The sequence below is a fragment of the Suncus etruscus genome, chromosome 7, assembly GCF_024139225.1.
Source record: "Suncus etruscus isolate mSunEtr1 chromosome 7, mSunEtr1.pri.cur, whole genome shotgun sequence".
Classification (NCBI taxonomy): domain Eukaryota; kingdom Metazoa; phylum Chordata; class Mammalia; order Eulipotyphla; family Soricidae; genus Suncus; species Suncus etruscus.
The window spans coordinates 86544224-86570221 of record NC_064854.1 but is presented as its reverse complement, the minus strand read 5'-3'; the positions used below and the strand labels follow the sequence as shown (position 1 = coordinate 86570221).

At 37.6% G+C, this 25998-nt stretch overlaps 1 non-coding gene and 1 pseudogene across 1 annotated transcript; one reads left to right on the top strand and one right to left on the bottom strand.

Moving 5' to 3' along the window:
* Window positions 1-2746: 2746 nt before the first annotated feature.
* Window positions 2747-2865, bottom strand: LOC126014947 (uncharacterized; annotated as a pseudogene).
* Window positions 2866-25398: 22533 nt separating this feature from the next.
* LOC126015189 (U6 spliceosomal RNA) lies at window positions 25399-25505 on the top strand. The gene has a single exon (XR_007498079.1). It is a non-coding gene; the product is annotated as a U6 spliceosomal RNA (small nuclear RNA).
* Window positions 25506-25998: the final 493 nt, after the last annotated feature.

The following is a 25998-nucleotide window of genomic DNA, read 5'->3' as shown; positions in this document are numbered from 1 at the left end:
CATTAATCCTTCTAACATCCCTTACCCCTCAATTACTTTGCTTTCCTGCCTTTCTCATTTTTATAGCCTACAGTCAAGGGTATCTAGGTATACTTCCTTTGATAACCTGCATTCACTTATCCCATTATTTTATCCACCACAGTTCCATCCCAGTTATAGTAAATTGCAGCACATTCTACTGTATATAGATACCCTTTTTTCCTTTTGGTTTTGGGCCACACCCTGTGATGCTCAGAAATAGCTCCTGGTTTGGGAGACCATATGGAACTGTGGGGGATCGAACTGAGGTCCATCCTTGGCTAGCTTGGAAAAGGTAGAAGCCTTACTACTTGTGCCACCACTTCAGTCCCTGTGTATAGATACTTAATAATCCACTGATTTATTTTTGGACACCTAGATTGATTCCATATACTATTATGCTAAGGGATGCAACAAATAATGGTGTCCTTTTGCATGAAGGATTTTGTGTGGCGGAGGTAGATACACACAAGGCAAATTGTTGTGTCATATGGCAACTAAAATTTGAATTTTCTGAGAACTTTCCACAGTTTTCCATAAAGGTTGAATCAGGCAATATTCCTACCAGATTATAGACAAGATTATATTAAGGCCGACAGTTGGCATGTATTTAATTTATTTATTAATCTTTATTCATTTACTTATTTTTAAGTTAAAGCATTGTCATTTACAAAGTCCTTCATAGTTGTATTTCCTATATACAGTGAATTAGGGCCATTTCACCATCAGTGTTAACCTCCCTCCATCAATGTTCCCAGACTCTATCCCATGCTAGCACCTCTCTGCCCCAGCCTACTATCATACCATCATAATAGTCACCTTGAAAAGTTTGGTTGTTAAAAGTTTGGGCCTCATGATTTCACTGTTGTTGATTCTAACTTTGATACTTTTCTCTGTCCTTTTTTTTTTTTTTTTTTGGTTTTTGGGTCAAAACCTTGTGATGCTCAGGGGTAACTCCTGGCTATGTGCTCAGAAATCGCTCCTGGCTTGGGAGACCATTTGGAACACCGGGGATCAAACCCAGGTTGGTTCTGGGCAGCCACATGCAAGAAAAATGCCCTACTGCTGTGCAACAGTTCTGTCCTTTTTAACACTTCCAATGCACCTTAGTCCCCTTGGTCCCTCTATTTCTTTATTTCACATAACTTTCTCCTCTTTCAGTTTCTTTCCTTGTCTCACTCTTGGACCAAGAGTTTTCTAGCCAGCCCATATTAAACAACTGCATTCTTTCTTGCAGTTATATTAAATACTACATGTAAGTGATATTATCCTTAAGAAGTACAAGTAATGAGAATTTTCTTTCTTTCTCACTGAAAATCCACCACATAATCAATGGACCATGAACATTACTGTAGTCTCACCTTTACTAGACTTCTCAAACTTTGAAATTAGAAATTAGATATGTCAAAATTTGAGGCACTAACAAGAAATTGACTTCCTGTCTGAAAGGTATATATATATATATATATATATATATATATATATATATATATATATATATGTCTGGTAGGTATATCAGAATTAGGTAATGCCATAATTTTAATTAGATATTTTTTGTTTGTTTGTTTTTGGGCCACACCTGATGGTGCTCAGGAGTTATTCCTGGCTCTGTGCTCAGAAATCGCTCCTGGTATAGGGGACCATATAGGATGCCAGGGATTAAACCCTGGTCCTTCCTGGGTCAGCCATGTGGAAGGCAAAAGCCCTACCACTGTGCTACCATTCTGGCCCAAGATACCCTCATTTTTATGTGTAAAAAAGTTTGCATTAATATCAGAATTAATCAATGAATCAGCAATGAATCAATTTAGTGGATATGAGTTTTAATTTTGATATCCATAACAACTATTTTACCACTTGAATGGAGTCCTTTTGTTCTTTTGTTATATGTTCCAAATTCATTCTTTGTGTTGTGTAATAATTGCACTATAAAGAACCAAGTCATGTTTGTTATTTTGGAAAATGTTCTGAAGGTGTATATATTAATAAATCAACTTAAGAAATAACTTTTGTTATTGATTTTAGGGGGATAGTAGTAAATTGCAGTGAATGTGGTTGAATTTAGGGATTTATTGGTGTTTTTTATGGGTTGAAATATGAGCAATCATTTTAAATGTTCTGTTGGCTCATGAAAGGAAGAAGCAGCACTTATATAGAATTTGAAATATAGTTAACCATAAAATACATCCTATTAAAATATTACTCAACTCACTTTTGTTTACTTGCTCTATTAAAGGCTCTATTAAAAATTTCAATTATATTTCTGTTTCTGGCTATTTCTTTTGAGTTTTGTCTCAGCATTTAAAACCTTGGCTTAAAAATGTACCATTTACTTTTACTTTTGAAAATTGTGCATCTTTGTGACAAATATTACATAATAATATTTTATTATTTATACTTACCTAAGATTGATAGGAAATATTGAAAATTTTAAAATACTATTTATATTTTTCTCATAATTCTAAGAACTGATTTTGTATATCTAGATAATAAATATTCAAGCACTTAAAGTCTCATCCTAGTTTTATATTTGCTATATTCTTTGTTTCTTCTGGTTTATGGGTCACGCCCAGTGGTACTCAGGGTTTATTCCTGGCTCTGCACTCAGAAATCGCTCCTGGCTGGCTCGGGGGACCATATGAGATGCTAAGAATTGAACTGGGGTCCGTTCTGTGTTGGCTGCGTGCAAGGGCAAATGCCCTAACACTGTACTATCTATTGGGCCCCCAACCTACAGCACCTGGTATTCCTGAGTGGTCTTCCATCCAAGTACTAATCAGGCCCGACCCTACTTAGCTTCCAAGATCAGACAAGATCAGGCGCATTCAGGGTGGTATGGCCATAGACATGAGCTTGCTATGTTTTATTCTTAAAATCATCTTCCAGTAAAAGCCTCTTCATCTATTTGAAAATCTCCTTTGACATGATTCCAACTAGATTTGGGTAGTGAAAACCTGCCTTTGTTTTTATGGTAGGTTTGGTATATATGTGATGTTCCTTTTCCTCCAAGTATTTCTCATTTTCTTTGTTGTTAGGCCACACCCAGCTGTTCTCAGGGCTTCCTCCTGATTTTGCATTCAGGGATCACTCATGTTAGGCTTAAGAAGCTTGTGGAGTGCCAGAGTCAAATCCAGCTTAACTTTGTCCAAGGGAAATGCCATATCCATGTTACAATCTCCTCAGTCCTTCTCATCTTTTTCTTATATCAGGTTTTTTTTTTTCCAAAGAAGACAGTTCACTTAATCTTGAATATTTGTGTACACTTTTTATTTTAAAGAAGTCTGAGAAGGCCTAGAGAAATAGGAAGGGAGCTTACTTTGCACGCAGCCAGCCCATATAACTCCTTAGCACTTCCAGGAGTAATTAAATGAGTGCAGAGCTAGGTGTAACCACTGAACAAAACACAACAAAATATTTCTGAGAACAATTTTTAAAATTGAACTTCCACTGAGGCTTACTTTATGTACAGTCACACACTTTCTTTCTTTTTTGGGGGCACACCTGGTGACATTCAGGGGTTACTCCTGGCTATGCGCTCAGAAATTGCTCCTGGCTTGGGGGACCATATGGGACGCAGGGGCACTGAACCATGGTCTATCCTAGGCTAGCGCTGGCAAGGCAGATAGATGCCTTACTGCTACCTACCACCGGTATGTCCCCACCCCGCCTTTCTTAACTGCATATTTTAGTGTTTCTGACATCTAACAAATACCTCTACAGAAGATAATATTTTCATTACTATAGAATTTTCACCTTTGGTCAAAATCTCCAGACAAATCATTCCTAGATTTTCAGAAACACAGAATAATTTCTCCTGTCACAGATATTTAAGTAAATGCAGTGATATCTCACTCAAGCAGTCTGGTTTATTTCATTCAGAATTATGCTTTCAGTTATTTTGTTCTGGTATCCATAATTCAGTTCATCAATTTTGTAAGCATTGTAAGATTTCACTACTACCAATTGAAAAGCATTTTTTTATTTTGTGATGAGCAATTCTTGTAGAATGCTACCTCTATCATAAAAAAATTGCCATTATCTCATAGAATTTTTTGTGTTGAGGTTGTTTTCACTATAAATAAGCCCAATATGACTTTCTTATAGCTTAATTGATACTTGCTATTTTCATTTTACACTTGTACTTTTGTGTCTTTTTACTCAAAATGCCTATCTTATAAATAGCCAAAAGATGGTTCCTGCTATTTTCTCTAGTTTGCCCATTTCTGCCTTTAAAAAAGAACATTTTGTCCATTTTAGTAAGTTGCTATATAAGAAAAAACAACAAGTTTTTCTTTTTGCTATCTTTATTATTTTCCTTATTTCTCATCTTCCTCATGTAGATTGAATATATTCATGATTATATTTTAAGTTTTCAAATTATTTTTAAATAGTCTTTATAGTTTGGAGTAAAAGACAATCTATTCTTAATTAATTAATTACAGACTGCCATGAATTAAAATTGTACTATTTATAATTCACATATAATTCGATTATTTCATTTATTTCTTTATCTCTCTTTGTGTTAATGTTGTTGTATTTATTCTACATGTTACATAATCCCAGAATACTTTCTTATAGAATTTTAAATAATAAAACAATCATGTCAGTGGTATGTGTTTGTCTGTTGATACACATTACTTCCCATAGGACTATCTGTGTTATCAGCCATTTTCAGCCATGAAAGCCTTTTGTTAGAATTACTTTTATCTATATTTTAATATATTAATCTCACTTTTACTGAAGGTGTTTTCTTTGTTTTTGCTGTATATAAAACATTAGGTTGTCATATTTTTTAAATTTCTGTCAGTACTTAAAAAAAAGTAAGTGTGCTATCTTCCAGGTTGCTTTTTTTAATGAAAAGTCAACCCTTATTCTTACCCTTTTCCAGTGTGAACAAAGGAAGCATGCACTTCATTGCTGACTTTTTCACATTTTCCTTTTCTCTTTGGTTATTGGCATATTTTTCTTTTGATGTGCTTTCATTTGCATTTTTGTTATCTGGATTTTGCTGAACTTTTTGAATCTATACATTTATATTTTCCAGTGAATTTGGAGAGTATTCAGACCTTATATCATCAAATATTTTATGCCCCAGCTTTTCTCATTTACAATTCAAATAATAAATAAGAGCACTGGGTACAATTCTACATATAACTGAAGATCACACATCTTTATCTTTATTTTCTATGTTTAATTTTCAATGACTTTTTTTCTAAATTCAATCACAATGTTTCTTTTTTAATATAAATTTTTTATTTAAGCACCATGATTACAAACATAAATGTAGTTTGGTTTCAGTCATAAACAGAACACCCCCCCCTTTACCAGTGCAACATTCCCACCACCAATGCCCCCCTCCCTCCTTCTCATCTTCTGCCTGTATTTGAGACAGGCATTTTACTACAGTTATTTTTTTTTAAGTTTAGTACACTGTTATTTTCCTTTCTTTCTTAAACAACAAGTGTTTAAAAAATATAGTAGTAACGGTGGGTGAGAGAGTGGCAATTGCTATTGTTTGCATAGGCCCTGCAAAATATGGGGAAAACGAAAAAAAAAACCTTGGCCTAATTATAAGGAGGCCCCACCCCTGCAGTTTTCTGGCATAAGACCGACTCTGGGCTTGAGGCATATCAGGCTGCCCAACCCCTGAGTCATTCTCTATGGTCCTGTTGAAACTTTTTTGCACATTAGCTGTTGTTGGTGTCAGGTTCCTGTAGTTAAAGATTCTGGTTCTGTGCATTTACTTCATCAAAGTCAGGCTGATGTGGTGTGTCCTCTAATTTTACCTCACCATTAGATGTGGAGAGCCCTGCCCTACAAGCAGGTTGTTGCTGTTGCTAAGGTGTCTGATTGTTAAGAAAGCACTCTTTGGAGTAAGTCAATGCCAGAGCAGTGGTAGGGTCTGCCCTGGTAGAGGTTTGCTTTCTGTTAATGTTATAGACAATTGTGGTTGCTTTCACAGATGATATCCATTGTTCAGAGGTGTATGGGCAATGCCCATTTTTCTGAGGCCTGAGCCAAGTCATTATGCCAGTGTTCAGGGTATAAAGCCTAAGTGCAATGCAAAATTTGTGTTCCTATCTCTATTAAATAAAAACTTATTTGCATATGTAATATTTTCCCATTTTAATGCGTCTATGCAAAAGAGGAACAATGCCACAAGATATTATTGGTGCGTCTGGGGGCCGAGGGAACAAGTCCAACATTCCACGTAACTTGGTTCTAACATGAATTCTAAACAGAGACTCTTGTATCAAAATTCCTTATTGAACAGATCCCAAAGGGGGGGGGCAGTGGTCAAAATTGTTACTATATAAGAGGATATTCAAAAAAGAGTTATAGATGTTAAGGGGATACATCTAAGATATACAAAGACGATACACATATCCCTTTTATGTCTTTAGAAAGAGTCAGGGGGAGGGTGTTGAATCTGGGACACCACTTTGGTCTATGATTTGGCCATCTGGAGTCTGCAAACAACTCCCAGCAGTCCTGTATCAGAAAATATCTTTGAGTAGGGGCTTTTCAGAAATCGAGTATGGTAACCAGCACAAGTACATAGTGAAAGAAGGTGGAGGATAGGAGGCCGCTGAGAGTGGATTAATAGGAACAGAGTGTTGGTTTTTTCTCAGGCTGAGAGTCTATTTTTTCACTTTGGGAGCTTGTTGGCAGCTGGCTTGAGTGAGGATAATGATCTGCTTCATAAGGAGTGAAGAACTAAGGGTAAAAATGGTTAAATGTTGGGTAATAGGCAGTGGGGATGAGAGTAAAGGACAAGAAATGAGACTGTAAGGTGATGAGCCAATGGGGGAAAAAAGTATATAATATAGATATTTTTAATATTGTAAACATAGATGAAACCCTATGATATACTATTAAACCATCTATACTTTATGCACGGGGGCACTAGCCCCTACACAGTTTGAGAATGGACACTGGTAAAAAAAAAAAGTTGCCAGCGACTTCTCCAAGACAGCCCTATTTGTGTAGGGTGGGGGTTGGGGAAACCTAGGGTCTCCTCCTCCTCGGCACCCACCTTGCTGGCCCCCTGGGCTGGGGCCCAGAGATAGCCCTGATGTCTGGGAGGAAGGAGAGGAAAGGCTGTTGGTGGGGAGGCTGAACCCTGCAGTCTCCCCTAAGCTTGGCAAAGGGGCCTTCAGCCTGGAGCTGGTCAAGTCATCTGATCCCAGAGAGGAAGTTAGTTTCTTAATTATGCTGGAAGCTGGAAGTTTATCAGCCTGCTCCCCACCCTTACCCCTCTTGTGCAGGGTGGGGGTTAGGGAAAGTCCGGGATCCCCTTTAAACTCCTCAGCACCCACCTTGTTGTCTCCCTGGGCAGGGGCCCATGGATAACCCTGAAGTCTGGGAGGAAGGAAAGGAAAGGCTGTTGAAGGGGAAGCCGAACCCCACAGTCTCCCCTATTTTTAGTGCTACAATTAATATATACACATATGTGCACATACATACACATATATACACACAATATAACTCTTTTAATTACTGGTGTTTCTTTGTTTTCTCTGGACAGATGTCAAAAAGTGAAATTATGTTTCATAGGGAAGCTATACTCTTTTATTTCGGTCACTGCTTTTTACAACACTGTAAATGGGGGAGTATTGTGTATAAGATTACATCCTCTACCAGACTGCAATTACTGTTCCAGTGTCCTGCTCCCACTCTTAACCAAACCAATCTAACTGCCTCCTCCCCTGCTTCTTTCTTTTCTATAGTAAATTCTCTACTGAAGACAACTTCTTGGTTTCTATAGCTTTCGAGCATTATTATTCCCCTCCTGTGTTCCTATATATCCCGCATGATATATATATATATATATATATATATATATATATATATATATCCCGCATGAGAAAGATCATACCTCTTCCTCTTCTTTTGACTCACTTCCTTCAGCATAATACTCTCCATTTCCATCTACATAGCAGAAAATTGCAAGATTTTGTCTTTTTTATAGATGAGTTGTATTTATGTATTATGTCCATTATATTTGTGCATATAGCTTCTTTATCAACTGTGTTCTTGGACAAATGTGTTATTCCCAGATTTGGACTATTGCACTACAATGAACATAGAAGTACATTTGTACATTTGTCTTTCCTTAAATAGAATTTTTGAGCCCTTTAAATATATGCCAAGAGTGGGATTGTTAAAGGTCACTTTGTAGTCCTTGGAGATGTAGTATATATTATTGGATCAGTCTACATTCTGACCAGCAGTGAATAAGGCTACCTTTCTTCACATTCACACTAATACTGGTTATTTGGATCATTAGTGTGCTAGTTTCACTCATATAAAGTTTTGATTTTTACTTCCTGATGATAAGTGATGTAGAGCAAATTTTCATATACCTTATACCATATATAAGTTCTATTAATCTTTTTCTTCCATATTTTGATAACTTGGTTATCTTTTTATTATAGAGCTCCACAAGTGATTTAAATATCTTAGTTATTAACCCTTTGTTAGATGAGTCATCATTGCTTTTGTGGTGCATACGCTTCTCAGCTTGATGCAGTTCTGTTTATCTTTGCATCTGTTTTCTTTGTCGATGGCATTGAATTATTAACAGTATTGTTGGATTAAATACTATGAAGTGTTCTATATTTATTTAATATAACTTATAAAGTCAGGTGTGAAATTGGGGTTTTTAATTAGTGTTTATTTGGCTTTTGTGAATGGTGTTAGAAAGGGGGTTGAGTTCTTTTTATTTAGTGTAATAAACCCATTTTCCCAACACCATTTGTTGAAGAAGATTTCTCTGCTCCATTTTATACTTATTACTTATTTATCAAAGACTATCTGTTTATATGTTTAAAGCTCTGTGTCTGGATTCTTTATTTCATTAGTCTGAGTATGTATTCCAGTACCCAATAATTTTGGTGACAACAGATTTACAGTATATTTTGAAGTTTGGGTGAGGGACATCTTCCATTGATTTTTTAAGGAATGGTCTATACTGTTTTTCATAAAAACTAATAGCTTGGCTTATATTCTAATCATAAGGTAAATGCTTCTTGACCCTGGACTCACTTAAAAGTCCTCATGCTATTTATGAGATTCACCAGAGTTAAACAACTGAATGGAAATTAACTTGAAAACTGTTTTCCCAGAACTAGGAAACTATTGAAACTTCTTCCTCATGACACTGTATTCATCTTGGCTTCTTGTATTCTCCCTTGGTATGGACTCTATTGTGGTAACGGATTTGAAAGAATGCCATGCTATTTGAGTCTTACCTGAGTCCCACCTCCCTAATTTCTAGCTATTATGATAGTGCTCAACTCTGTCCTCTGTTATTCCAATTACTGTCTCTGCTTGCATTTTTATCTAAAGATACATTATAAAGCTAGGAAATGTTTCCATGAATGTCTGTTTATAATATGTCCTTCATCTCAATTATTATGTCCTCTATTATTTTGGGGTCTGTTTTTGTTTGCTTATCAGTAGCCATAGGCAAAGCATTTAAAAAATTTTTTGGTTTTTGTTTTTTGGGCCACAACCAGCAGTGCTCAGGGGTTAGTCCTCGCTCTGTGCTCAGAAATTGTTTCTGGCAGGTATGAGGGACCATATGGGATGCTGGGATTAAAACCACAATTGGTCCTGGGTCAGCCACTTGCAAGGCAAATGCCCTACCATTGCGTTTTATGCAGAACTGACATAAGTTAGTCATTGCTAAATTAATATTACACACCCTTTCCTGCTGTTTTGGAGTTGCAACTTCTCTATTGATTGGATCAATTTCTTGTAATAACAGTGTCTATCTCATTACCAACAAAAGTTAGAAAATATGTGATTTACTATCTAATTTTATGTTTTATGTAATTTCTTGATATGCTCTAGCTTATAAATCTACCTTTTATCTAATATGTAGGTCAATGTTGAGATTAAAACTTTCTACAACTCTGGATAGATGGGTTGTTTCACTGTCAAAGTCTAAGTAACACTATATTTCATCTACAACCCTGAGGTACACACATCTGAAGGAGCACTCTGAGCAATAACCTCTTGACTATGATGAGCCATAAATTCTCTTTTAAAAATATTTTATTTTCTTTTATTTTTATTATGTTTTAATTTAATCATTGTCAAATTACAAAGTTATTGATAATTGGGTTTTAGGCAGATAATGTTTCAATACCAATCACTTCACCAATGTCCACCACCCTCCATTTGCCTCTGAATTACCAGTGCTTCTACTAGAGGTACTTTTTCTTTTAAATATTTATTTATGTGTGTATATATAATTACAGTACTGTTGCTGATAGTATCAAATACATAGCACTTTAATACCTTTCAGTTTTCTTTTTTTAATTTAGCTATTCAAGAGTGGCATTGTATATTTAAATTACTGTTTTCCAAAGTGGCTAACTACCTCAAGAAATTATTACTCTCCCTCCATGAAGCTAATAAAACAGCCTACGGACAGCTGGGTAACATCTAGTACAGTTGGAGGGCTTTTTGTTTCTTTAATGTTAAATAAGGTATATTTAAAGGGGGTTGCTGAATAATTTCTTCTCTGAAATGATGGTAGGACAGATTGAGCAATTTTGATTTAAACTTTATATGTTTTTATTGAGGTGTCTATTTTCTACTTATAATTACAGACATCACGTGCATGTAATTTATATTTACGTTATTCTCATGCTCTTTTGTTACTGTCTCCATTATTTTGACTAATAGTTCATTATGTGTGTGATCTTTAGGTGAGATAGTTTTGTATTAGTTTCACTTTCCCATTAGGTCATATTTTTCAAAAAGGCCACCTGCTTTTCATTTAGCATTTAAAAGTGAAGATTTTTATTTCTCTCTCCTGCAGAGTTTCCTGAGCATCTGTTTGGTCTGTGAATGTTGGTAAGAATCCTTCATCTGCCAACCTGTGTTCTGGCCTCTAATCTGGAATGTACTCGACACATGTAGGATTTTAAAAATCCATTTTTTTTATTTTTCCTTTCTATAAAATAATATTTTTATTTAAGCACCATGATTACAAATATGTTTCCACTTGGGTTTCAGTTATAAAAATAACACCAATGCCCCAATGTACCCCCCATTTCCATACTCCCCAAAACCCTGCCTGTTTTTGAGACAAGCATTCTACTTATCTCATTCATCAACATTGTCATGATAGTTGTTAATGTAGTTATTTCTCTAACTGCACTCACCATTCTTTGTGGTGAGCTTCATATCAAGAGCTGGCCCTTCCAGCCCTCATCTCTATTGTCTCTGGGTATTATTACAATACTGTCTTTTATTTATTTTAAAACACATAGATGAGTGATATTATTCTGTGTCTATCTCTCCCTCTGAATTATTTCACTTAACAAAATAAATTCCATATCCATCCATGTATATGATTGCCTCTCTCCTGATGGATGCATATATATATATATACCACAGTTTCTTTAGCCACTCATCTGTTGTAGGACATCTGGGTTGTTTCCAGATTCTGGCGATTGAAAATAGTGTTGCAGTGAATATAAGTGTGAAGAAGGCATTTCTGTGTTGTGTTTTTGTGTTCCTGGGGTATAGCCCTGGAAGTGGTATAGCTGGATCATATGGGAGTTCAATTTACAGTTTTTTTTTTATAAATCTCCATATTATTTTCCATAAAGGCTGGACTAGACGACATTCCCATCAGCAGTAAATGGCAGTTTCTTTCTTCCCATATCCCCACCAGCACTTATTGTTCTTGTTCTTTGTGATGTGTGCCAGTCTCTGTAGTGTGAGATGATACCTCATTGTTGTTTTGGTTTGCTTCTCCCTGATGATTAGTGATGTGGAGCATTTTTTCATGTGTCTTTTGGCCATTTGTATTTCTTCCTTGAGAAAGTTTCTGTTCATTTCTTCTCCCCATTTTTTGATGGGTTAGATTTTTTTTTCTTGTTGAGCCTGTCAGTATCTTGTATATCTTAGATATTAGCCCCTTATCTGATAGGTATTGGGTGAATAGTTTCTCCCATTCAGTGGGTAGCTTTTTTATCCTAGGTACTATTTCCTTTGAGGTGCAGAAGCTTTTCAGCTTAATATAGTCCCATTTGTTTATCTCTTCTACTTGTTTGGAGAGTGCTGTTTTCTCCTTGAGGATGCCTTTAGTCTCAATGTCATAGTGTTTTACCCATGTGTTGTTCTATATACCTTATGGTTTCAGATCTAATGTCAAGGTCACCTGACACTTTTGTTTTTCCTGTCCTTTGATTCCATTCCCCCTTTACTTTTATTGGTTTTGGGTCACTTCCAGCAATGTTCATAGCTTAATTCTGGTGCTGTGCTCAGGGATCACTCCTGGTAGACTAAAGGAACATTATATGTGTCATGCCAGGGATTAAATGTGTGTGGGGAGCCAGAGCCAAGATGGAGTCTAACAGGACAATTGTTCTTGTGTGACATGTGTACATGACCTGAAGCACTGGCCATTATTTAAGCCTTGGAGCCAAAGGAAAAATTCTCGAGACCCTCTGTTAAACATTTTAGAAAGCTAGTGACAGTTTAATGCTTCAGCACATTCTAAGTAAAGAACAGACCAATCTTGTACCAGAATGTACAGATAGGAGGTACGCAAGGAGTTACATGCCTGGCTTATAGAGATTAACCACAAGATGTTCTTTGTAAAGCTGTTTGTCATGTGGGCTGTTCCATCCTGCCTACCCTCCTCCCCTGAAAGTTTCTGAATATAAGAAGAGCCTGCTGGCTAATAAATTTGGACCTTGATCAGACTCCCATTTGACTCGGTCCCTTTCTTTCCCACCCATTCTTTTTTCCACAGGCTGAATCCACCCCACACCACGAATAACTTGCCCCACAGGTTGGGCAAATGTAAGTTGACCACATGCAAGGCAAGTGACCTACACATTCTACTCTTGCTCCAGTCCACTTGGATCCCATTTTAAGATACATTTTATGTCCTTAGAATAAGACAGTTGTACACAGGTTGTATCTTAATTCTAGTTTCAACTATAGTAACATGTTTTGATCAGATCCCACATCGTTCTTGTGTGAAATCAGTGCATGGCTCCAGAAGTTGATGTTAGAGGTTTTGATTGTATAGTGTAAACCTCACTACTTCCTTCTGATGGCCCATGTAGGAATTCCAAGTCTTTATGCCTTATGCTCGTTCCACACTGGTCCAGTTTGCTGTTTCTGGTGCTTGTTGATCTGTCCTTGGCCACTTTTGTTCCTCACTGGCTTTGGATCCAGTAGTAATGTCCTTATTGGTCTGCTGACCTGTTGCTGATACTATTGTGTGTTATTCTGAGTTGAATTCCTGCTATCCAGAAGGGCTTTGGTATAGGGTGAAAGAGGGAATCATCTCCGTCTGATCCATGTCCTAATTCAGATCTTAATTTGCCTCTGCCCAAAACTGTTTCTATGATTTCAGTGGCAAGACTGAAAATGACCAATTGTTTTACTGAATTAACTCATGCCCCCTCCACTTCCAATTCACAATTCATCCATCTTCCTGGCACACAACAACTCCTCTTGATCCACGTGGGAGTTCTTATTTCTGTGAAATATAACATTACTTCTTCCACTAAGTTTTAACAGTCCTGAAATTTCCACTTAATTTATTCCCTATGGATCATTTCTAAGCAGTCACAATGACACACTGTGAAATACCAAACCCAGTGCCATTTAACCCCCCTGTCTTTTGTATTTGTGGTTTGGTTACTCTTTCCTCTCTCTGCCCAGTGTCTTGACAAAGAGATCTCTCAGAATCTTTGTTTCCATTTCCCATCATAAGCCTGATTTGGCCTTCTGTTTCTTGGGTTCCACTGTGTGTACCAAGACACAGTCCTCAGATCCACCTAGTGTTATCAGGGCATAGACATAGGGGTCTGCTGTGTGTGCCCTTGTTTGTGCAGACATCTGCAAGGTACCACTTGCATTCAGCTCAGTGTTTGGTAAAAAGAATGCTTATATCCAGTAAGTAAATGAACATGTTGGCCATCCACTGAACGAATATCAATCATGGAATCATAAAGCTTTGGATTTAATAGAGCTGAGAAATTTGCTAATTATTGTATTCTGTGTTTCTTTTGTTCTGTGTTCTTGTGTTGACCCTTAAACATTGGTGGACATTGGATCAGTAACTAATCAGCTATTTATCAGCTCTGAAGTGTTACCATTTTCTAAAGTAATTATTTCTATCACCATTTCTTTCTTTTAGATAGTAAGGCATGTGCATAAAACTTAAAATAGGCATCAAGTACACCAAACAATGGTAATAATATCATTTCTATTATATGCAAGGAATTAAGTTGTTTCCCATCACAAACCAATGATGCTTATAACATTATTATTCTCAACTTAGAGAAGCTGCATGTAGCATAAAGAAGTTAAGGGACATCCTCAGGTTTGCACAAACTGTGACAAAGATAGTACTAGAGTGTAACTAGACCGCCTTCTGAATTCATTTCTCAGAACCAGCATGATCTAGGACTTCTTGCTTTTCAAGACAGCTAGAATTACATTTCAATAAAAACTTGTTCCTGGAATGAACCCCACTGCTGCTTGATCATGGTGGGTGCTCAAGATGTTTATGGGGAGACTGAATGCATAATCCTCTAGGACTTACCTGGCTTGGATATGCTGTAGTATGGACACAGTAGCTGTGAGCTCTTGACAAATACTAAAAAACAGAGTTAATTGGTTTTCTTTCACTTTTCTATTTTTCTGTGTTATGAATGCTAAAATAAAATGTAATTGAGGTCTTTATAAAAACCAAAAGCATTGCTTAAAAAGAAGAAAAAATAAAGCTAAAATATTTTCCAAGTTCTTACATATCAACTTAATATTGCCACAATAAGACCTTTATTTTTAAAATATGGTAGTAATAATACTTGCTGCAGATTATCATGCAGAATATATATTAGCAATAAAATTGTAAATGTGCTAGACAGATATAATAACCAAACTGTATTCCACGCTATCAGAATATAACATTTGAATCTGATCAGAAACTTAGATGTTGGGGCTGGAGAGATAGCACAGCAGCGTTTGCCTTGCAAGCAGTAGTCCAAGGACCTAAGGTGGTTGGTTCGAATTACTGAGTCCCATATGGTCCCCTGTGCCTGCTAGGGGCTATTTCTGAGCAAATAGCCAGAAGTAACCCCTGAGCACTGCCGAATGTGGTCCAAAAATAAACAAACAAGCAAAAAAGAAACTTAGATGTTAACATAGTTTTTATCAAATAGCTTTTCTGTACCTCAGAAACTATATAACTATATATATAGTATATGTATATATATAGTATATGTATATGTTTGTTTTTGGGGGGGGCTACACTTGGCAGTTGTCAGGGATTACTCCGCACTCTGTACTCAGAGATCATTCCTGGTGGATCTCTAAGAATCATATAGGATATCAAGGTTCTAGACTAGGTTGGCCTTATACAAGGCAAGTGCCCTGGATCTGCTGTGTTTTTATTCTAATCTCAGAACCCATATACTAGGGGAGAGGTTGAACCACATCTGGAGGTGCCTGGAGGTTACTCTTGACTTTGCACTCAGAAATGACTTTTGGTAGGATTAGGGGACCATATGCGATCCCAGGGATCAAACCTGGTTTGGCCTCATGTAAGGCAAAGATGTCAACTGTGTTATTGCTCTGGCCCCAAATCTTGTATTTTAAAAGGAAGAATTTGAAAACTTCTGCTATGGAGGTAGTTCATGTGTTATAGCAGAATCCTGGTAGACACAGGATCTGGGTTTGACCCCAGACACCACAAGACCTCTACAACTAGCAAAATGAATTAATCTATTAAAACATTCAAGAACAATTGGTAAAATGCTTTTTAAAACCTTAATATGGATTTTAAAATTTAAATTTTCTTATATTTACCATGTAAAATATAAAACACTGACAAAAATGGAGACAGAAATCTAATCATTCAGAAATAAAAAGGGTAACATTCAAGAGGGCAGGAAATGGAGGAAAGTGAGAAGGGCATGAGGGAACAAAAAGAGAAAATTCTGCTTTCATTTTTTCTTTCTGTTGTTACATATTGAGGTTCACATAAAGTCATCACTGTTCAGTCACTTTTTATCATTGAAAACCACTGTTTCAACAAGCTTTACCCCAATGACAGTCACTTAGTCTTAGAGATCCAAAAAGAGTCAGGATGCCACTGGCCAGCTCCTGCCCATTTGTATCTATTTTCACTGGCCCCTCCTTTTTATGAGGAGCCCCTGTATATCTTCACATAGGTTTGTTTGCACCTTGTAGAGAGCCTCTAACTCAGCATATCTGATAGCAGGAAATCTCCATAGAAGTCATAGGATTATTAGGAGTCATGGTGTAGAAATCATGAAATTATTCAGGACCTAGAGGCACAAGAAGGCTGTGTGCCTTCTGGACAAATCACTTGAAGATAGATACCATCTTAATTCTGCATATCCCTGTCCTAAAGTGTGGTGTTCAAAGCATGGCAGATACACTGCTTCCTAGCCATAACTCTTCTGTTCTCCACATGGCCTGCAAGCGCAATCTCAACTCAAAGTTCCTCTGAGGCATTTGCCTGTATATATAGGTTCAAACTCCACATTGGTTCTTGATCATTCTTTATTCAGAGCCTCTTGTGACAAAGTCTCTTATTTGGGGCTAGAGCATTCATATAGTAGTTAGAGCACTAGTCTTGCATGTGGCCCACCTAGGATCCAACTCAAATCCCTGAACCCACCAGGAATGATATCCTAGTGCTGTGCCAAGAGTAACCCCTGAATACCTCCAGGTATGGCCCACCCCCCAGACCCAAAAATAACCAAGGTTTCTTATGCCATAAACCTGCAGATGCATCTTTGAAGGTGGTTCTGCAAGGTAGAGCCCTGTTCTATATTCTGCATTCCCCACAGCACCAGTGATAAGGCTCATTAAATACTTGTCACAGTAAGAAAATAGAGCCTTATCTTTTCAATACATTGTAAAGTCAGCACAATACATAGAAAATGGGCTATAAATCCAAAGACCCATTGCCTGAAAGATTATAGCAAAGTGTAGTCTAATGAAATGAGCTAATATCTTTGATGCCTAAAATAATTTTCATGCTATTTTACATTTTAAGGATATATTTGTAAAATGTTATTCAATAATAGGAATAAAATAACAACAACAATAATAATACTCTGGATTCTATAACTTTACATTACAGTGAGAAGATGAAAACCTGTCATTGAACAATCATATGTTGAGAGAAGTGAGAACTACAAGAAAGCTGAAAATAGTAGAACTGAAAATTACTGAAGTTAGAGAACATTAAACATATCAATGATGAGCAATAGCACAGCAGGTGTTTGCCTTGCACACTGCCAATCTGCATTTTATCACAGGCATCCCATATGGTCTCACAAGCTTGTTAGGAGTAATTTCTGAGTGCAGAGCCAGGAGTAACCCCAGAGTGCTGCCTTGAATGACCCAAAAACTGAAAAAAAAAACCCATATAAATGATATTAATATTACTACACCTTTACTTTTGCTAACTAATATGATATTTTATATATAACTCATAAAATAAATTATATTATTATTGTATCCTATATGCTTGTCTTATAAGAATGTGGCAGATCAAATTGGGGTCTACCAAGTGCAAGTCTTAACCTTTATACTATCTCTATGGTCCTAGATTCAACTTCTTTTATAGCATGACATCTGGGCATGATAAAATGCAGATATTATCTAGGGTTGCATATCTGACCAGTGACTGACACAGGATCTATAGCTCTGTCTTTAATGGTGATGCTGGCATAGATTTTGAGGCAACAACATTGACATTCAGTCTTTCACCTTTGCAAATGGAGACTCTGTGAGCTCTGGGCTCCTCCATGTTGGTAAACTGGAAACAATCTCAGGCATGTTCTACTTTATTCTATATACTTCTCACTGAACACTTTTCTAGGTTGCTAAATTGTCATCTTTTCTTGCATTATTTTTAATAAAATGTCAAGGGGATAAAGCCTTAACTGTGGGATAAAGTTAAAATTTTTTGCTCACTTATTAGCGTGCTTTTTTAATTTTGTTAATGCTTCCTTTTTTAAATGTCTTTTGTTTTTTTAATTATTTATTTAAAAAATTATCACATTGCTGACATAAATGATCATAATACATTTGTTTCAGGATGACAGAAAGCAAAGTTATTAAAAAATAGAAAGAAACAAAGAATTAAAAAAATGGAAGAAGGGGAGAGAATTCATTAGCAGTTATATTTGTGAAACTTCTTGTATCAGTTATAAAGTTGTTAATGCAAGAGCTGAAGATTTAGCATATACCCATTTTTTTCTCCAGAGATGGGAAATACATTAAAAAATGTGTGTGTGGCAATTGTCATTTGCATAGGCACAGCAAAATATAGAAGAAATTGGAAATAAACACCTTTGGCCTAAAAAACAGGGAGATCTTACCTCCAGAGCACCTTGGTATAACACCAACTCAAGGTTCCAGGCATACATGGTTGTCCAAATCCCTAGTATTCTCAGTGGTCAGTTCTTCAGTTTCATAGTTGTTGCTGTCAGGCTTCTAGATCCTTATAGATCCTGGTTTCTGTACAGGTCCGGTGTAGTGTGTTGTGTCTTCTAGTTCCATATCTCCATCTGTTAACATTTCAGAGAATTCTGACCTAAAAGCAGACTATTGCTATTGCCTGGTTGTCAGGGTGATATAAGAACTGTTTTCAGAGTATGTTTATGCTGTGGTGGTAGTAAGGCCTTTCTTGGTAGAATTTATGTTTTTATTGCTGATGTGGAAAATCTTGTTTGTTTCCATAAGTGAAATCCTCAGTTCAGGGGGTGAATAGTGAATAGTCATTGTTGAATCAACTGGAGTCTAAGCCAAGTCATTAAGTATCTAGGCCCTAGGGTGTAAGGTCCCTCTGCAGTATAAATAATTTTGTGTTCCCATCTCTATTAGTTAATAACATGTTTGCAACTATTTTCCCATTTTGATGTGCCTATGCAAAAAGGGACAGTATCAGAGGGAATTACTAGTGCATATGGGGGGGGGCTGAGGAGTCAAAACTGACAGACCCCAGAGCATTTTGTTTACATGAACTCTAAACATAGATTTGTCTACTAGTATACTAAGTATACTAGCATTTATAGTACACCAGTATATGTAGTATTTATAGTGTAGTATATAGTGTAGTATATAGTGTATCCTAAGACATGGTCTATTCTGGATGAGAAGAATGTGTATTCTGTTTTCTGGGAGCAGAGGGCCCTATATAAGTTTATTACCCCTAGATCTTCTAATTTTTTATTTAGGGCTCTTATTTCTTTGCTATTTTTTCTGTTTGGTGGATCTCTCCAGTGGGGATAGTGGAGTGTTAACGTCTCCTACTACTATCACATTTCCCTTTATGTGTTTCTCCAGGTTACTGAGCAACTGCCTCAGATATTTTGTTGACTCTACATTAGGTGCATAAATATTGATCAGGGTTAATACCTCTTGATCTAGTGTACCCCTGATTAGTATGTAATGACCCTCTTTTTCTGATCACTTTCTTGAGGTTGAATGGAATTTGGTTTTATATAAGAATGACTATCCCTGCTCTTTTTTGTTTTCCATTGGCCTGAAAGATTGATTTCCATCCTTTTATTCTAAGTTTATGCCTGTCCTGTACTTGTAAGTGTGTTTCTTGCAGGCAGCAGAAGTCCGGTTTATGTTTTCTAATCCAGTTCTCTACTATGTGTCTTTCAATGGAAGAGTTTAGTCCATTAACATTTAGGGAACTTATCAACAGAGAGGGCTGTTGTGCATTTGTGTTTTGTAGGGTGGTTGTTGTTACAATCGAGGGTTTGGATTGTGTAGTTCATCTCTGAGTAGGTTATTTAGAATCAATTTTTTTTTGCACAAATAATGCAAGATCGTTTTTGTTTGAGAATGTTTTTAGGCTACCATATCTTATGAATGATAGTTTTGCTGGGTATTGTACTTTAGGCTGAAAATTTCTTTCATTAAGTCGTTTAAATATTTCATTCCACTGTCTTCTTGCTTGAATTGTTTCAAATGGGAGATCTGGTTTGATTCTTATGTCCCTTCTTTTGTACTTGAGAGTTTTTTTCCCTTATTGCTTAAAGAGTTTATCTTTCTCTCTCTCTTTTTTTTGCCATTTGGATTACTATATGTCTTGGTGTTGGTTTATTAGGGTCTATTTTATTGTGGACTCTTTTCACTTCCTGGATTTGCACTGAAGCTTCTTTCTAGGTGGTGGGTAAGTTTTCTGCTATTACTTTCCTGACTACTTGTTCTTCCATTTTTCCTTTTTCTTCCTCCTCTGGTATATCTACAATTCTTAGATTATTTCTTTTGTCTTTGTATAGTAAGTACTGGACTTTTCCTTCCAGTACCTTGCCTCTCATTTCCTTGTAGGTTTCCTGGTCATTTAATGTTTGCAGTTTTCCTTCAAGTACTTTGATGTGCTTCTCCAACTCTGTGATTCTGCTCATATAGCTTTTAACTGTCTTTTAATTCCTTTATTTCCTTTTGTATGGAGTCTCTCGTGTTTTGTATCAGATCTTCTTTAATTTGGCTAATTTGTTTCTCCATGTATTTCTTGTACTCGGTGGCTAGCGATTCTCTCATTTCTCCCACCATGGCTTGCATTTTCTTTCTCATGGCTGCTTTTAAATCTTCATCTCTTGGATCTGTGCGTTTTGGTGGACTTGGAAACTTACTTGGGCTTCTCTCAGTATCTCCAGCTGTTAGGGTCCTCCTCAGTCTACCCATGCTTTTTTGCATTTATTAGTGTGTCTTGGACAGCAGTACCTTCTGATTTCGGCCTGATTTTTCTCCCTGTGGTGTGGGGCTGCACCCCTTCTCTGGATTGCGGCTCTGGGTGGGACTGTTGGGTGGGCTGGCTGAGGTTTGGCCTCTAGAGTGCCCTCTAGCAGAGCCTGATTAGTTGCTGCCTCCTCTTGTTGCCAGCCAGTGCAGTACCACACCTGGCCACAATGGTGGAGGGCGCTGTTGAGCCTGGCTCCCATGTCCTCCTCCCCTAAGTGGAAGTCAGCAGAGCTCTGCCCCCTCCAGGCCTCTGCCAGAAGCCCCTCCCATCTGTAGTTCCTATCCTGTCCCAGAGGAAGTTCCCCTACTGTCTGCCATACCCTGAAGCCTCAGCGATGCAATCAGGAGAGGGGCGGACCTTTTGCCCCCTTATGTCTATGTCAGAAGGTACCGGAAGCCTCAGAGATGCGGTCGGGGGAGGGACAGAGATGGGGGAAAGTTCCCTACCATCAGCAGATGCCAGAAGCCTCAGAGACGCAGTCGGGGAGGGGCGAATATGGGGGAAAGTCCCCTACCATCAGCAGGTGCCAGTCAGGGGAGGGGCGGAGATGGGGGAAGGTACCCTATGTCAGCAGGCACCAAAATCCTCAGAGACACAGTCGGGGGAGGGGCAGAGACAGGGGAAAGTCCCCTATCATCAGCAGGCTCCGGAAGCCTCAGAGATGTGGTTGGAGGAGGGGAGGAGACGGGGAAAATCCCCTACCATCAGCAGACGCCAGAAGGCTTGGAGACACGTCAGGGGAGGGCAAAGATGAGGGAAAGTCCCCTACTGTTCAGCAGGTGCCAGAAGCCTTGGACTCTTTGTTTATGCAGGGGTCCTCAAACATTATAAACATGGGCCAGTTCACTGTCCCACAGACCATTGGAGGGTCTGACTATAGTAAAAACAAAACTTATGAATGAATTCTTATGCACACTGCATATATCTTATTTTGCAATGAAGAAACAAAACAGATACAAATACAATATGTGGCCTGCGGGCCATAGTTTGAGGACCACTGGTAGAATCATCAAACACAGATTAGAAAGGAAAACCCCTGCCTTAAAAATAGGGTGTCCCTTCCTACTAGGAGCAGCTTTTGTCCCCCATCTCTAGTGGGGAAATACTCTATGTCAGGGAAGTGGATGAACATGTACAGGGCAATGGAATAATATTGAAGAAATGAGACTACACACATGGATTGTATGGGGACCCACATTTTGGCAAACCTGTGTCCAAATTTAATCTCCATGCTGGGAGTATATATAGAGCAAAACCACAGTCTTAGGCATGGAAGAAATTACTGTAATGACAGAGTGGGAGATTGAGAAAATCAGAAACATTAACCGTAGGCCTGTTAGTATACACAGAACAACTCTGACTGGTAGGCAGCTCAGGTGAAAAGGATCTTTCTAAGATGTCCTGAGTTATAAAGGAGGAAGTATCATAATAAAGAGGATACTGAGAATATTTTGTAGCTAAATCAGTTTTACAGATCTTTAGGATAGCAATGAGAAAGTTGAAGCTTCTTGTCTGCTATTTGTGTTAGCAGAGAGCTAAGTTAAAGAAATGTAAATTTATGTGTCTGGCTAGGAACTTCAGTGACTCAGAGCTAACTTGGCTGACTGGTTTTTAGATGTAAATCGGGCTGACAGAATAACTTGTCTTGTTATTTTGGTATTGAAATTTCTTTGGGCAAAAGAATTTTATTGAGGCCATATTTCAGCCTATAAATTTACAAGGTAGAAATAAGCTATATCATATGAAAAAATGTAATGTCATTTTTGCCAGCAAAATTTCTGCCAAAAAAAATTTCTGCTTCACGTGAGTTGAACTGTCCATAGGTGGTTCCTGCTGATTTCTCCTGAGTGTCAGAGGCACATGGTGGTCATCTTGGGCCTTACTGTTCCTAGTGGCTTGTGATTGAATTTATTCAGCAATCCTGCCAGCGGACTTGCCTGCTTCGGAGGTGAGTCAAACCATCCAAAGACTTATTCCTGCTGATTTCTGCTGGGATTCAGAAGCACACAGCAGTTATCTTGGGCCTTGCTGTTCTTAGCGGCCTGAGATTGGATTTGTTCAGCATTCCTGCCAGCAGATGGCCTGTTTTGGAGGTGACTTGAATCGTTCACAGACTGGTTACTGCTGATTTCTGCTGAGTGTCAAAGGTGTGCGGCAGTTATCTTGGGCCTTGCTGTTCCCAGTGGCCTGAGATTGGACTTCTTCAGCATTCCTTCAGCATTCCAGAAAACTTGCTTGCTTTGGAGTGGGTTGAACCATCCACAGACTGATTCCTGCTGTTCTCTGCTGGGAATCAGAAGTGTGCAGGAGTCATCTTGGGCCTTGCTGTTCCCTGAGGCCTGAGATTGGATTTCTTCAGCATTCTTGCCAGAGGACAACTTGCTTCGGGGGTGGGTCAAACCATCCACAAACTGATTCCTGCTGTTTTCTGCTGAATGTCAGAGGTGTGCGGCGGTCATCTTAGGCCTTGCTGTTTCCAACAGCTTGGGATTGGATTTTTTTCAGCATTCCTCTGGTGGACTTGCCTGCATCAGGTAAGTCAAACCATCCACAGACTGGGTCCTGCTGATTTCTGCTGAGTCTCAGAGGTGCGCAGAAGTCATCTTGGGCCTTGCTGTTTGCAGTGGCCTGAGATTGAATTTCTTCAGCATTCCTACTAGTGGACTTGCCAATGAATACTACTACAACACGTAGAAAAAACCACAAGTGTGAGAATTGGAAAACAACACAGGCCAGCACCAGGCAAAGAGAATGAAGATGCCAACTCTGAAATACCAGAAAAAGGCCAACCACCTAGTCTCTCAGATATGGAGTTATAAAGGATGTTTACAGAATTCAAAGAAAGCATAGCATAGAACACTAATAAGAATCAAGAGAATATGAAGATAGAAATCAGAAAACTCCAAACTGAAATATCAGGTTAAATTGCAGGTCTGAAAAACTCAGTAGACGAATTGAAAGACTCATTGGTTAAGTTCTCCCACAGGGTAACAGCAGCTGAGGATAGAATTAGTGAGCTGGAAGATGTGATGCATAACAACTCCATACATCAGAAGAGATTGGAAAAAAAAGCCTTAAAACAAATGATCAGACAATGGAAAAATTACTCAAAGAACGTGAACAGATGAAAATAGAAGTCTTTGATAAGCTCAACAGAAACAACATAAGAATCATTGGAGTCCCAGAGACCCAGGAAAAAAATCTCCAGGAAGAATCAATGGTCAAGAACATCATTAAAAATAAGCTACCAGAGCTAAAGAATACATGTGGCCAAAACTTCCATGCCCATAGAGTACCAACTAAAAGAGACCCCAGAAAAAACATCCCAAGACACATTCTAGTCACAATGACAAATCCCACAAATAGAGACAGAATACTGAAAGCAGCAATATCAAAAAGGGAAATTACATTCAAGAGAGCATCCTTCAGATTAACAGCAGGCCAATCACAAGAAAGACTCAAGGCCAGAAAGCAGTGGTGGGACATAGTGACAAAACTCAATGAATTAAATGCTTCACCTAGAATACTGCACACAGCCAAACTCACTTTCAGGTTGAAGGTAGTATATATGGCTTAACAGATAAACAGCTCAGAAACTTTACAGACTCAAAACCAGCCTTAAAAGAAAAACTGAAATATCTACTTTAAGACAAGACTGACCAATAGACACACCAAACTTCTACACAAAGATGGCAATAAATCCCATGACAATTCTTTCTCTCAATGTCAATGGACTAAATGTACCAGTTAAGAGACACGGAGTGGCTAATTGTATCAAAAAACTCAATCCAACCATCTGCTACCTACAAGAAACACATCTGAATAGGCAGAAAAAACATAGACTAAAAATAAAAGGCTGGAGGAAAATCGTACACGCAAACAACACCCATAAAAAAGCTGGAGTGGCCATACTAATATCTGATGATGCAAACATTATACTCGGAAAAATTGTAAGGGATAAAGATGGATATTTTGTATTAATCAAGGGACATGTAAAGCAGGGAGAAAACACTCTCCTAAACATACATGCACAGAATGAGGGCCAGCAAAATATTTAATACAATTGTTAACAAATCTGAAAAAGGATATCAATAATAACACAATAATCATTGCAGACTCAACATGGCTTTGTCAATATTTGATAGGTCAACCAGATTGAAACCCAGCTAAAATATACTAGCCCTGAAAAGAGAAATGGAAGAAAAGGCCTTGTACATATATATCTATATCTATCTATCTATCATCTATCTATCTATCTATCTATCTATCTATCTATCTATCTATCTATCTATCTATAGATATAGATATAGATATAGATATAGATATAGATATCTATATAGATATCTATATCTATATCTATATATATCTATATATATATGACACTCCACCCCCTGAAACCTGGATACACATTTTTCTCCAATGTACATGGGTCATTCTGAAGGATAGACTATATTGGCACATAAAACATACCTCCATCATATCAAAAAGATAGAAATTTTGCAGGCTATCTTTGCTGACCACAAGGCTCTGAAATATGTGAACTACAAAGGGACACAGAAGAAAAAGTTCAACACCTGAAAATTAAACAGCCTGTGATCGTTTTGGCAGCACATATACTAAAATTGGAACAATACAGAAAAGATTAGCATGGCCCCTGCACAAGGATGACACACAAATTTGCGAAGTGTTCCATATTAAAAGAAAAAAAGAAAATTAAACAGCCTAATACTGAACAACCATTGGGTCTGAGATGAAATCAAAGAGGAAATCACAGCTTTTCTGAAAACAAATGAAAATAAAAACACAAACTATCAGAACCTATGGGACACAGCAAAAATGGCAATGAGAGAAAAACTTATTGCAAGCACACGTAAGCAAAGAAGAAGGGGCATACCTATATCACTTATTGATGTAGCTCATAGAATTATAAAGTGCTCAACTAAAGAAACCAAAAATAAGGAGACAGAAGGAAATAACAAAGCTGAGAGCAGAAATCAAATAAGTGGAAACTCAAAAAACAATCTGAAAGATCAACAAAAGCAGAAGTTGGTTCTTCGAAAAAATAAACAGGATTGATAGACCATTGGCAAAACTAACAAAGAAACAGAGAAAGAGAAACTTGCTAACACATATTAGAAATGAAAAAGGGGAGATCACTACCGATATTGCAGAGATTCAAAGGATAATCAGAG